The sequence below is a fragment of the Bos grunniens genome, chromosome 1 (assembly GCF_055505025.1).
Source record: "Bos grunniens cultivar Pamir isolate PY7600 chromosome 1, Bosgru_T2T1.0, whole genome shotgun sequence".
Classification (NCBI taxonomy): Eukaryota; Metazoa; Chordata; class Mammalia; order Artiodactyla; family Bovidae; genus Bos; species Bos grunniens.
Genome location: NC_141165.1, coordinates 15,518,926 through 15,532,566, shown reverse-complemented (window position 1 = coordinate 15,532,566; position 13,641 = coordinate 15,518,926).

The window sequence follows — 13,641 nt, the reverse complement described above, 5'->3', positions numbered from 1 at the left end:
TGAGGGTCAAGTTTTTCATCTGTAAAAGGAAAACAGTTTCCTTTACATGAACTGTGAAGACAGGTGGGTTCTAGACTTTTGGGAATATAGGAGAGTAATCACTATTTATGTTAATGGTATTTATGTTATTTATGTCATTTATGGTATTTATGTTAATGGAAGTTAAGGTTGGTATTTCCAAACATGAAAGCAACTTACAATCAAAACAGACTCATATATATATAGAGAGAGAAAACCAACTAGTGGTTACCAGTAGGGAGAGAGGCAGTATGGGTTAGGTGATTAAGTGTTAGTCTCTCAGTCTTGTCTGACTCTTTGCGACCCCAGGAGACTGTGGCCTCCTCTGTCCATGGAATTCTCCAGGCAAGAATACTGGGATGGGTAGGCACTTGCTTCTCCAGGGGTCTTCCTGACCCAGGGATCGAACCCCGGTCTCCTGCATTGCAGGCAGATTCTTTACTATCTGAGCCACCAGGGAAGCCCCTGTATGAGTTAGGCATATACAATTGAAATGCAAAACTTTTAATGTTAACTTTAAAATACAATAAACCTTATTAGAATATTACATAAGAAATGCATACTGGGGTGAATTTTCCATCTTAAAAGAGCTGTAGTGAGTTTCTTAGTAAACAGAGAAACTTTATCTGTATTTTGTAAGCATTCATATTCAAGGAAATGATTGAACTCATTCCAGCTTCAATACTTTTTATATCACTGGGAACTTTTAATCAAAGCATCAACTTTCACTGTTAATACATTTTAGGTAAAAGTAAAAGTGGATTGATTTAAAGAAAAATATTAGGTGGATAACAGTGCAAGCCTTGCATCTCACACTTGGCAAGTCGTGATCGTGAGAGTCCCTGCAAGCCCATCTTCGCAGTGCCTGGGTGCCCAATGCGGTAGGGAATCAGTCAGCCCAGACGGGGGCCGCCCCACGAGGGCGCTGCGCCGGGCACACCGCAGGGGCTCCAGGCGGAAAGTTTTTTGTTAGCAGAGCCCCGAGGGCTTGATGCTCAGATAAGAGACAGCTGACGTGCCTGGGAGCCGAGCACGAGTGAGCAGGGGAGGGTCAGTGAGGAGGAAACCGACAGGGATGCTGCTGGTCCTTCTCGCTAAGAATTCCTAAATCCGCTTCCTCCTTCTCGGGTCCTCGGCCGGTGCATCTCAATAGGCGGTCCCGCCGGTTGTGCTGGGCTGCGAGGAGATGTCCCCTTCTCCACGTAGCCATTTAGCACGGCGCACTGACCCTGCGGGCCAGCCTGGGGCTGGGAACTGCCTCTGTCCCACCGTGGGGACAGGCCGACCCTGCAGGCAAAGGACAAGCAGCTGCGAAGATTGTCCCGGGGCAGGGTCCCAGCACCGCTGCTGCGGATGAGTTTGCCGGTCCCTGAAGTATGGGTCTCTGCCTCAGGTTGGTGACGGTCTCCAGCCAGTGCGCAGATACTCGGTGATGGATAAACTGTGTCGATTGTTCGTTACTTCTCAGCCGTGTGTCGGCTCCGAGAACGTGCACCTCTCTTTGTCCTCCTTAGGGTCCCCGGAGCAGCGCGCCCCTTGACACAGCCTTCCCAGGCAAATGGCTCACTTAGGTCCTGGAGCCAAGCTGGGACTCACCGTGGCCCCGGGCCCAGAAGGAAGCCAAAGCCGCTAACATCCTCCTGCTGCACCAGTCCACAGGGAGAGGGAAGTGGAGCCCCAGCCAAGCCAGGGCATCCTCCACACTCCGTACCCCGCCTCCCCCCCTCCCCCTCCCCCCTCCCCCCCTCCCCCTCTCCCCCTCCCCCTCCCCCCCTCTCCCCCTCCCCCCCCTCCCCCCCTCTCCCCCTCCCCCCACTCCATCTCCCCACTCCCCCTTCCTCCCTGCCCTCCCAGGGGCTCCTCCCAGGCCTGCCCCTTCTCTGCCCTGCAGGCTCCTCCCTAGGAAGGTGTCTTGTTCACCTGGAACTGCAACTCCTGCAGCAACCTGCGTGGCCACTTTTGAGAATTCCCTGCATGATTTGAAAGCTATTTGCAAATAGAAGGTAACTTGTTCTCTGCTGGCGATACTGCCTCCCTGAATTCTGAAAAAAAGTGATTTGGAAGAAGGGGGTACCAGGAGCCAGATTCCTGGCAAGGATTTCCACAGCCGCCCCAGGGGTTGGGGTAGAAAGGAAGAAGGGGGAACTGACTCCCAATTTCTAGCTTTTCTCAAGCTACTGTGTTCTTTTTACCCAAACTCCCTTTTCAGAGACCACCTCCTCTGACCCTAGAGGTCCTGTATATGTCCTCCCTCGGGTCTTCCTGTGAGGTCAGGGTCAACACCCTGGTTGGCCCTCAGGTGGAGTGCAACATTAAGCCCTTGTTTGTTGAATTACACTCGTGATAGTGCTCTGCCCGCTGGTATTTAAGTGCTGGGCTCCATCAAGCCCCATCCAGGCCCTCTTCTCCCTCACTGGATATTCCTCTCTTTATCCCTAGTCATCCAGGCCTCAGTTTCCATCTACTCAACAAAGACTCCTGTATGTATTACTTCAGGCCAGACCTCTCCTCTGAGCCTCAGAGCCCCAAATCCAGCATGGCACCCACACTGGAATATCTTTAAGCCACCTCAACACATTTGAGATGAGCCTGTAATTTTCACCCTCAGACTGGTTTTTCCACCCATCTCTGCCTTGTGTTCTGAAGGCCAGGAACAAAGAAGTGTGTGAGAATCTCACGCACCCTCCATCCTACAAGATCCAGTCCATTGCCAACAGCCCCACCCTACACATGGACCACAGAGCTGCTCCAAAGGGCTCCTGTCTACCCTTCTTGGGCCTGCCCAGGGCCAGGAGAGGCTCACCCATTGACATCAAGCTCTGGGCACCTGTGACCCGAGAATTCCCAGCCCAAATGTCCCCATGCCCACCCATCAGCCCCTGTATGGGTCTGTCTTCCAGAGAATGACCCCGCTGCTGAGATTTGCCAGCTGGACTTGGGCTCTCCAGGGCCTTGTGAAAGTGGGTCTTTCAAAGCAGAAGGACAGAATACACTTTTTAAAAATTATGTTATTTATTTATTTTTGGCTGTACTGGGTCTTCAGTGCTGTGCAGGCTTCTCTCTAGTTGCAACAAGTGAAGGTTACTGTCTAGTTGTGGTGCACGGGCTTCTTATCGCAGTGGCTTTTCTTATCGTGGTGGCTTTTCTTATTGTGGAGCACGGCTCTAGGGCATAAGGGCTTCAGTAGTTGTGGCACATGGGCTTAGTTGTCCCAAGGCATGTGGGATCTTCCTGGACCAGGGGTCAAAGCCACATCTCCCGTATTGCAAGGCAGATTCTTAACATATTCAGGGAAGCCTCAGGATACATTTTATTTAGTAGTTTGGTAGCTTGATTTATCGTCTTCACCAGTTTAGACAATTAGCATGTAGATTTCAATCTGAACCTATCCCTTGAAGAAATGTCAGCATAGTCTGATCACTGACAGTAGCTCTTCCCTCCTGAGAATCTCCCAAGAGAACTCCTTCTCCCATACCAGCCCCTGAGCTATTTGGTTATTTCCCAGCAGGGTCATTACAGCCCCTTCCCACATTCACACTGTAGCTGATGTTTTAAAAACACAAATCCAGGACTTCCCTGGCAGCCAGTGGTTAAAACCAAGCATTCAACCCAGGGGGTTCAGGTTTGACCCTTGGTTGGGGACTAAGATCCCACATGCCTTGCAATCAAAAATCCAAAACATAAAATGCAACAGAAGCAGTATTGTAACAAATTCAACAAAGACTTTTTAAAATAGTCCACATCAAAAAAAAAACCAAAAAACCTCAAACCCCTGTCTCACTGATTGAGGATGGAAATGAGCCTGCCCTTCGGGCTTCATCCTCTAGCTTCCCTGCTCTTGTCCTTGGTGGCCCCTCCCCAACACTGCTTCGCCCAGGTCCTCTGACCCAGTCTCCCCGGGGCCTTTGCACAAGCTGTCCTGTCTGTCTGAAAAGTTCAGCTGATGCCTGCTTCACTCCCACTCAGCACATCTCTCTGTTTTCCCCAAGTCCCAGACTCGGTCACATGCTTCTGTTACAAGCTCATGGGGCATGTGGCTGAGTGTATCATTGTGTTTATTGGGGGGCTGTTGATTAATACCTGGCTCCTCCACTCTGGGCCCCATGGGGGCAGGGAAGCCCCTCCCCCTTCCCTGGCAGAGGCCCATGTCTATGCCACCCCACCCACTTGTGTGGGTTCATCACTGACCACCACCCCCTCTCTGTCATGGCCACTGGCGTTTTCCCCTCAGCCCATTGGCAGGTGGGCCAGGTTCTGGGCTGCTCTGGCCCTAATCCTCAGTGGGCCTTACCTGCCTTCACCTCTTTCTGTTCAGTATCATCACTTCACTGAGGCCTTCTTGTCCACGAAAGCGCTGACCCACTCTACCTGGATGGCACACCCTTGGAGCCACAGGGGATGCTGGCAACTTTGTCATTTCTCTGCTGACACTTGCCCTTCATGAGTTCAATTACTCAGGAGTGAGTCCTGCTTACCTGGCCTCCAAGCCTCTAGTGCCTGGATGATACAGCTCCCTAAGTCAGAGGCTCCCAAACTTCTTAATATCTCAGCGAGCCCCAAAGAAATGCCCTGAAGTTTTGTGTATTAAGCTTGCATCAAACAACTTGAAGAGTATTTATGGGAAAACCATATAATCTAGCAACTTCACTCCTAGGTATATACCCATAAGTGAAGATAGGAATTGGAACAAAACTTGTACACAAAGGATCCTAGCCAGGAGGAGGCCCTCCTGTCTCCACCCCCCACCCCCCCACACACACCCACTCCCTCCGCCCCAGGGCCCACATCCCGCTGTTTGCGTTGCACCGGGGTCTCTCCTATCGCTGCTCCAGATCAGACCTCACCAGTCAAGGCTTTCCTCTCCAAGATATCTATGGGAAAGGAATTCTCCTTGGGTCCTGCTTCTCACACAGGCTCAGGCGGCTTCGCCAAGTTCTGCAGGGAGCGTCCCACAAGGTGGACGTCTGCCACCTGTGGGCCGAGCGCGGGAACTGCAGCGGCGGCCGATTGGGACATGCGGTAGTGCGCGGCTGTGTGCCGGGCGCCGCTGTGGGCACGGGTGGCCGCGGCCTCCCTTTGGCCCTCTGGATCTCTCAGCCTGGGCTCCAGTGGGCCGCAAGGGCTGCCTCGTGGTGTCCAGACCTGCCTTGCCACCTCCCAGCAGGTGACAGAGTTTCTCCCTCTATAGGAGGAAGGTGGAACTGCGGCTTCGGACCGCTCAGGACTGAGAATTCAATAGACGTGACCCCAGGACAGTGTCAGCAAGAGTGTGGGCTCTGATTGTCTTTTTTCTTTCAGTCTGGGCTATTTTCAAGGGCTTTCAGTGATGCACTGAAAACCGCTGCTGTTAATTCCATCTGGTGTGTCTTCCCATTGATTTAGGTTTCTGTTAAAATATGATACAATTTGCAAAAGCAAAATATTGGAAGCAACCCAAGTCCCCACTGTTGGGCACTGGGTGAATTACTGTCACTCATCCCCTTGGATGGGGCTTCCCTGGAGGCTCAAACAGTAAAGGATCTGTCTGCAATGCAGGGGACCTGGGTCAGGAAGATCCCCAGGAGAAGGGAGAGGCTACCCACTCCAGTATTCTTGGGCTTCCCTGGTGGCTCAGACAGTAAAGAATCCTCCTTCAGTATAGGGGACCTGGGTTCAATCCCTGGGTCTGGAGGGATTGAAACCCTGGAGAAGGGAATGGCAACCCACTCTAGTACTCTTGCCTGGAAAATCACATGGACAGAGGAGCCCGGCAGGCTATAGTCCTTGGGGTCACAAAGAGTCAGACACAACTGAGGGACTGACACACACTGCTTATAGCAAACACCCTCTTCCAACAACACAAGAGAAGACTCTACACATGAACATCACCAGGTGGTCAACACCGAAATCAGATTGATTATATCCTTGCAGCCAAAGATGAAGAAGCTCTATACAGTCAGCAAAAACAAGATTGGGAGCTGACTGTGGCTCAGATCATGAACTCCTTATTGCAAATTCAGACCTAAATTGAAGAAAGTAGGGAAAACCACTAGACCATTTGAATCAAATAAAATAAAATCCCTTATGACTATACGCTGGAAGTGAGAAAGAGATTTAAGGGACAAGATCTGCTGGACAGAGTGTCTGATGAACTACGGGTGGAGGTATGTGACATTGTACAGGAAACAGGGATCAAGACCATCCCCAAGAAAAGAAATGCAAAAAAACAAAATGGCTGTCTGAGGAGGCCTTACAAATAGCTGTGAAAAGAAGAGAAGCCAAAGCAAAGGAGAAGAGGAAAGATATACCCATTTGAATGCAGAGTTCCAAAGACTAGCAAGGAGAGATAAGAAAGCCCTCCTCAGTGATCAGTGCAAAGAAATAGAGGAAAACAATAGAATGGGAAAGACTAGAGATCTCTTCAGGAGAAGGCAATGGCAACCCACTCCAGTACTCTTGCCTGGAAAATCCCATGGATGGGGGAGCCTGGTAGGCTGTAGTCCATGGGGTCACTGGGAGTCAGACACAACTGGGTGACTTCCCTTTCACTTTTCACTTTCATGCATTGGAGAAGGAAATGGCAACCCACTCCACTGTTCTTGCCTGGAGAATCCCAGAGACGGGGGAGCCTGGTGAGCTGTCATCTATGGGGTCGCACAGAGTCGGACACGATTGAAGTGACTTAGCAGTAGCGGCAGAAATCTCTTCAAGAAAATTAGAGATACCAAAGGAACATTTCATGCAAAGATGGGCACAATAAAGGACAGAAATGGTATGGACCTAACAGAAGCAGAAGATACTAAGAAGAGGTGGCAAGAATACACAGAAGAACTGTACAAAAAAGATCTTCATGACCCAGATAATCACAATGGTGTGATCACTCACCTAGAGCCAGACATCTTGGAATGTGAAGTCAAGTGGGCCTTGCTGCTGCTACTGCTGCTAAGTCACTTCAGTCATGTCCAACTCTGTGTGATCCCATAGACAGAAGCCCACCAGGCTCCCCCTTCCCTGGTATTCTTCAGGCAAGAACAGTGGAGTGGGTTGCCATTTCCTTCTCCAATGCATGAAAGTGAAAAGTGAAAGGGAAGTCACCCAGTCGTGTCTGACTCCTAGTGACCCCATGGACTACAGCCTACCAGGCTCCCCCATCCATGGAATTTTCCAGGCAAGAGTACTGGAATGGGGTGTCATTTCCCTCTCTGAAGTGGGCCTTAGTAAGCATCATTAAGAACAAAGCTAGTGGAGGTGATGGAATTCCAGTTGAGCTATTTCAAATCCTAAAAGATGATGCTGTGAAAGTGCTGCACTCAATATGCCAGAAAATTTGAAAAACTCAACAGTAGCCACAGGACTGGAAAATGTCAGTTTTCATTCCAATCCCAAAAAAAAGCAATGCCAAAGAATGCTCAAACTGCCACACAATTGCACTCATCTCACACGCTAGTGAAGTAATGCTCAAAATTCTCCAAGCCAGGCTTCAACAGTACGTGAACCATGAATTTCCAGATGTTCAAGCTGGGTTTAGAAAAGGCAGAGGAACGAGAGATCAAATTGCCAACATCTGCTGTATCATCAAAAAAGCAAGAAAGTTCCAGAAAAACATCTACTTCTGCTTTATTGACTATGCCAAAGCCTTTGACTGTGTGGATCACAATAAACTGTGGAAAATTCTGAAGGAGCTGGGAATACCAGACTACCTGACCTGCCTCTTGAAAAACCTGTATGCAGGTCAGGAAGCAACAGTTAGAACTGGACATGGATCAACAGACTGGTTCCAAATAGGAAAAGTAGTACGTCAAGGCTGTATATTGTCACCCTGCTTATTTAACTTTTATGCAGAGTACATCATGAGAAATATTGGGCTGGATGAAGCACAAGCTGGAATCAAGATTGCAAGGAGAAATATCAATAACCTCAGATAGGCAGATGACACAACCCTTATGGCAGAAAGTGAAGAATTTCTTGATGAAAGTGAAAGAGGAAAGTGTAAAAGTTGGCTTAAAGCTCAACATTCAGAAAACTAAGATCATGGCATCTGGTCCCATCACTTCATGGGAAATAGATGGGGAAACAGTGGAAAAAGTGTCAGACTTTATTTTTTGGGGCTCCAAAACCACTGCAGATAGTGACTGCAGGCATGAAATTAAAAGACGCTTACTCCTGGGAAGGAAAGTTATGACCAACCTAGATAGCATATTCAAAAGCAGAGACATTACCTTGCCGGCAAAGGTCCATCTAGTCAAGGCTATGGTTTTTCCAGTAGTCATGTATGGATGTGAAAGTTGGACTATAAAGAAAGCTGAGCACTGAAGAATTGATTCTTTTGAACTGTGGTGTTGGAGAAAACTCTTGAGCATACCTTGGACTACAAGGAGATCCAACCGGACCAATCCAAATGGAAATCAGTCCTGAATACTCGTTGGAAGGACTGGTGCTGAAGCCGAAACTCCAATACTTTGGCCACCTGATGCAAATAACTGACTCATTGGAAAAGACCCTGATGCTGGGAAAAACTGAAGACAGGAGAATGGTACGACAGAGTATGAGATGGCTGGATGGCATCACCGAATCAATGGACATGAGTTTGAGTAAAGTCTAGGAGTTGGCTATGGACAGGGAGCCTGAGGTGCTGCAGTCCATGGAGTTGCAAAGAGTCGGACACGACTGAGCAACTGAACTGAACTGAACACTTACTTATCCCTGTGGAGGAGCAGCAGGCAGTGGGGAAGAGGGAGGAAGTCAGTTCTGAGAGGTGGCCCTGGGGTGATCACAGAGATCTGTAAACAGAACAAGGGGAAGGAGCTAATGATGCCCAAAGTGTATATCACTGTTTTTCCAGGACAGGTGGGGAACAGGAAGGCAGTCAGCTATCATCATAATACCTATCATCATAATCAATATATTGATCATATCTTTTGTTCAGTGGCTAAGTCGTGTCCAACTTTTTGTGACCCATGAACTGCAGCATGCCAGGCTTCTCTGTCCTTCACTATCTCCCTGAGTTTGCTCAAATTCATGTCCACTGAGTCGGTGATGTCATCCAACCATCCTATCGTCCCCTTTTCCTCTTGCCCTCAGTCTTCCCCAGCGTCAGGGTCTTTTCTGGTGAGTCAGCATTTCACATCAAGTGACCAAAGTATTGCAGCTTCAGCTTCAGCATAAATCATATAATCATCTCATATAATCATAACCATTTCAATCAGCTATGTTGCTGTGGTTTAGTCTTTAAGTCATGTCCCACTCTTTATGACCCCATGGACTGTAGCCCAGCAGGCTCCTCTATCCATGGGATTTCCCAGGCAAGAATATTAGAGTGGGTTGCCATTTCCTTCTCCAATCAATCAACTATGCCTCAATTATTTATCATCTACCCATCAATATTTATCAACTGTCTACCAGCTCTCAGCTATCTCTCATAATCTGTCAAGTATTTATCAACTTGTTATTGATATTATTCTGGTGTTATTATTCTGGGACTGGTATATGTCAAGGGATAAAGCAAGTGAGATATTCAGATTCTGTCAATACCTGTGATGTGGAGGTTTTTGTTTTGAGAGGGTGGAAGTTAAGGAGCTCTGAACTTAAAAGGAATATTAGCACAGAGTTATCAGCAAAATTAATCAAAATGGATAATGGAAACACACTCTAAATCAGGCTGGTTAGCCATCATAAAGTAGTGTATTGGGGAATCATTCCTTCAAATAGCGAAGGGCTCTCCTACTCTGCTCCTTGTTTTAACTGTGTTTGTGTACACCTAAGACTCCCATTACTACCAAAATGAGAGGCACTGCTTACTGCAGTGAATCTTCAGGCCATCCTAAGAATAAAAGGTGAAATAGATTATTCAGAGTTTGCTTACAGTCTCCAAATGCCAAAACCCTCCCTACCTGATCGGTTACTTCTATCCATGATCAGGGATGAGATTATCATAATTTTTAATTTTTCACTATTAATTGTAAAAGTCAGCAAAACATTCACTTTCTAGAATAACAGCATTTGAAAGCTATCAAACAATAGTAGGTTACATGCAACCAGTAAAAACATTCTGCAGAAATCAGGGTTTTCATGCTTTCAGTAACTGACTTCCCTTTGGATCCGAATTTCTGGGAGGGGACTGGGGTGAAATTCTGCTGCTGATCCGAGAAGGCGGGTCACGTAACTTTCCCACATGCTTACCTAGGGCGGCACGTGCCGTTGTAAAACTGGAGTGAACTCAGATGAAGGTCATCAATGCCATCCTTAAATGATTCTCAGACTCCCCTCTGCTTTATGACAAGTCATTTCATTTGCGATTTAAAGATTAAACAAATGCTGCCTGATTTAAATGCTCCTTTTTGATTTGCAGAGAGAAAAGTCAATGTTAATTATTAAAGATGTGGCTGAGATATAAGTCCTGTCTAGTGGGAAGGAGAAAACACCAAATGTGTGACTGCAGGGTACATGACAAAATTAGTTAACTTTTATAAAACTTTATCCTTAGGCTGCATTCCTTCCTAAGGTCTAGAGCACTTGTCTTTCCCCTGTGTGCACACATGTGTGTTTGTGTGTGAACCTGAACCAAGGTCTCCCCACTCAGCTTCCCCAGGACCCCCTCCCCAGGACCCCCTCCCCAGACATGCACCCACACCCGCTCCCATCACACAGATGGCCCCACATTCTACACACAGCACTTGGGGGCCTCTGGGAAGGGACTAAGGGAAGAGGCCCAGCTCACACCCAAAGAAACTTCCAGACTGGCAGAGATTTGAGAAAAGCCTCCAACTCAGAAGAAACGGTTCAGAGACAATTGTGTGAAGTCCAGGGCGGGGAGGGCGGACATGGCTTAAAACAGGAGACTTGCATGTAACCTTAGGGGAACAAGATGTTTGTACCCATGAAGTTAGAAGACGGGGGGTGGTAAGTAGAAAGATGACTAGGGAACCAGAAAGAACTCTTAGAAATTAAAAACATTTTTAAAAGCCAAGGAAATCTAGATATTTCAACAAAAGGCAGAGATAAAAGGTTGAAGGAGAAAGTGGAGTAGGTCAGCAGAAGAGGTCCAATGTCTAACTCACAGGAATTCCAAAACAGGAGGAGAGAGATGGAGGGATTGAAAGGTTATCAGAGAAAGAACACAGAGAACTGCCAGGACTCAATGGACATGAATTTGAGCAAACTCTGGAAGATAGTGAGGGACAGGGAAGACTGGCGTGCTGCAGTCCACGGAGTCAGAAAAAGTTGGACACAACTTAGCAACTGAACAACAGCGACAACCAATAAGTTAGTCTTAACTAATAATCTAAAATTAACATTTAAATTAAGTGACTACTGTTATTAGCTACACATTGAAAATAGATTTTTTTCATTTTAGGATCCATTTTTAAGTACTTTCACTTTCTGTGGAAATTGTTTTTTCAGCAACCAGCTAGTCTCCATGTACAAGTCAACAGCATGCAGAAGGCAAAGAGGTGGGTGCATGGATGGGAGCCAGGAGCACCTTAACTCAGTAAATATTGACAGGCTGGTGCCTAGAGGAGACAGCAAGATTGGCTGCAATTCCCTGAGAGCCCTGATACACCCTAGGTTTAGGGTTCAAGGACATGTCCTTGCCTTTCATGCTGAAGGCGTCTGTAAGCTCTCCTTGGAGATAATTTCGAGTGTATTACATTAAAAAATACTTATTTTTTTAAGGTCTCTGGCATTAACATATACATACTATAATATATGATAGGCGCTTCCCAGCTGGCTCAGTGGTAAAGAATCTGCCTGCCAATGCAGGAAATGCGGGTTTGATCCCTGGGTCGAAAAGATCCCCTGGAGAAGGAAATAGCAAACCACTTCAGTATTCTTGCCTGGGAAATCCCATGGACAGAGGAACCCCATGGGCTACAGTCCATGGGGTCCCAAAAGAGTCAGACACAACTTAGCAAGTAAACGACAACAGCAACAACATATAAGATAGATCATCCACAAGGACCTACTGTATAGCACAGGAAACTAAACTCAATATTCTTCACTAATCTGTAAGGGAAATGAATCTCAAAAAGAATGCCTACGTCTTATATGTAATTGAATCTCTGTGCAGTACACCTGAAACTAACACCACACTGTAAATCAACTATACTCCAATACAAAATAAAAATTAAATTGAAAAAGGTATGGCATCTAAAATAAATCATTATAAATGTTAATGAAGAAAGTATTAAATTATATAGCCCTTTGTTTTTCTCTCTTCTGTTGGTTTTGTTCCATATCAATGTTAGATGTTAAGCAAAAACTTGATATTTTATTTGAATTAATAAATTATGAATTATTTGGGAACGACAGAGGATGAGATGGCTGGATGGCATCACTGACTCGATGGACATGAGTCTCAGTGAACTCTGGGAGTTGGTGATGGACAGGGAGGCCTGGTGTGCTGCGATTCATGGGGTCGCAAAGAGTCAGACACGACTGAGCGACTGATCTGATCTGACCATTATTTATAATTTATTAATAATTATTTATAATTTTATTATATAATTAATAAATTATGAATTAATGATTCATATGATCATTTTCATACTTTAAGATTGCACAATATAAATCAGAAACACTTTAAAACCTTTCCATCATATCTGAAACTTGAAGTGCTGAAGATCATTCTTTTCTTCATTCAATAAAGTCTTAGTGAATTAAAAAAAAGAAACTATCCCGTTTACTTTTCTTCAAGCTGGTAAGAAGAAGTTGTGTTGTAATTGAGCAGCCAACACCTCCTACGTGTTTTCCTGGCTTGCTACCCATGTTCCCTGAGTACGTACATGGGTGCTAAGTCGCTTCAGTCGTGTCCAACTCTGTGTGATTCCATGGATTGTAGCCCACCAGGCTCCTCTGTCCATGGGATTCTCCAGGCAAGAATACTGGAGTGGGTTGCCCTGATCTCCTCCAGGGCATCTTCCCTACCCAGGGGTTGAACTGGCATCTCTTTCGTTTAACGTGTATTGGCAGGCAGGTTCTTTACCACTGGCACCACCTGGGAAGCCTCAGTTACTTTGTCCAGTTGTCTTCTCCTTGATCCTGTCTTGTTATCACAGAACCAGAATTCAAGAATCATTTGTCTCAGAGATGAGACATCGACACAAACCACAGCGCACAAGTCAGCCTGAGTAGCTAATGAAAAAGAAATCAGTAGGAAAGTTAAAAGAGTCCAGTTAATGTGAGTCAACACCTTAATTCTTCGATTTGCAAAACAAAGCAAAAGGCTTTGCAAGCACCCGCCATGATGTTTGCCTTACTTGTTAAAAGGTAATTTGTTAGCAAAGATGTTTAAAATAATGTCAACTGTCTTGAATAAATATATGTTCTGTATCCAACAAACCCCAACTATTTGTAGGGCACTGTGGCATGTTTTATAGCAGTGGTTTAAAATACTTTAACCTACAGCCCCAGTGGACCAGCCATTTCCAAGACGGTCTCTTCAACAATGGTAAGAGATAGGCTCCGCACCTCCCTCCAGCCCTCAACGACCCCATGCTATGCTGGCTTCCTGTTCACTTCCTCACATTGACAAGGGAAGACTGGACAGGATAGGTCTTGCTAGCTGCCAGGGGCTTTCCCTGGCAACTCAAAGCTACAGGGAGAATGAAGAGTCCCACACATTGTAAGAGATTGCAGATGGTCTTG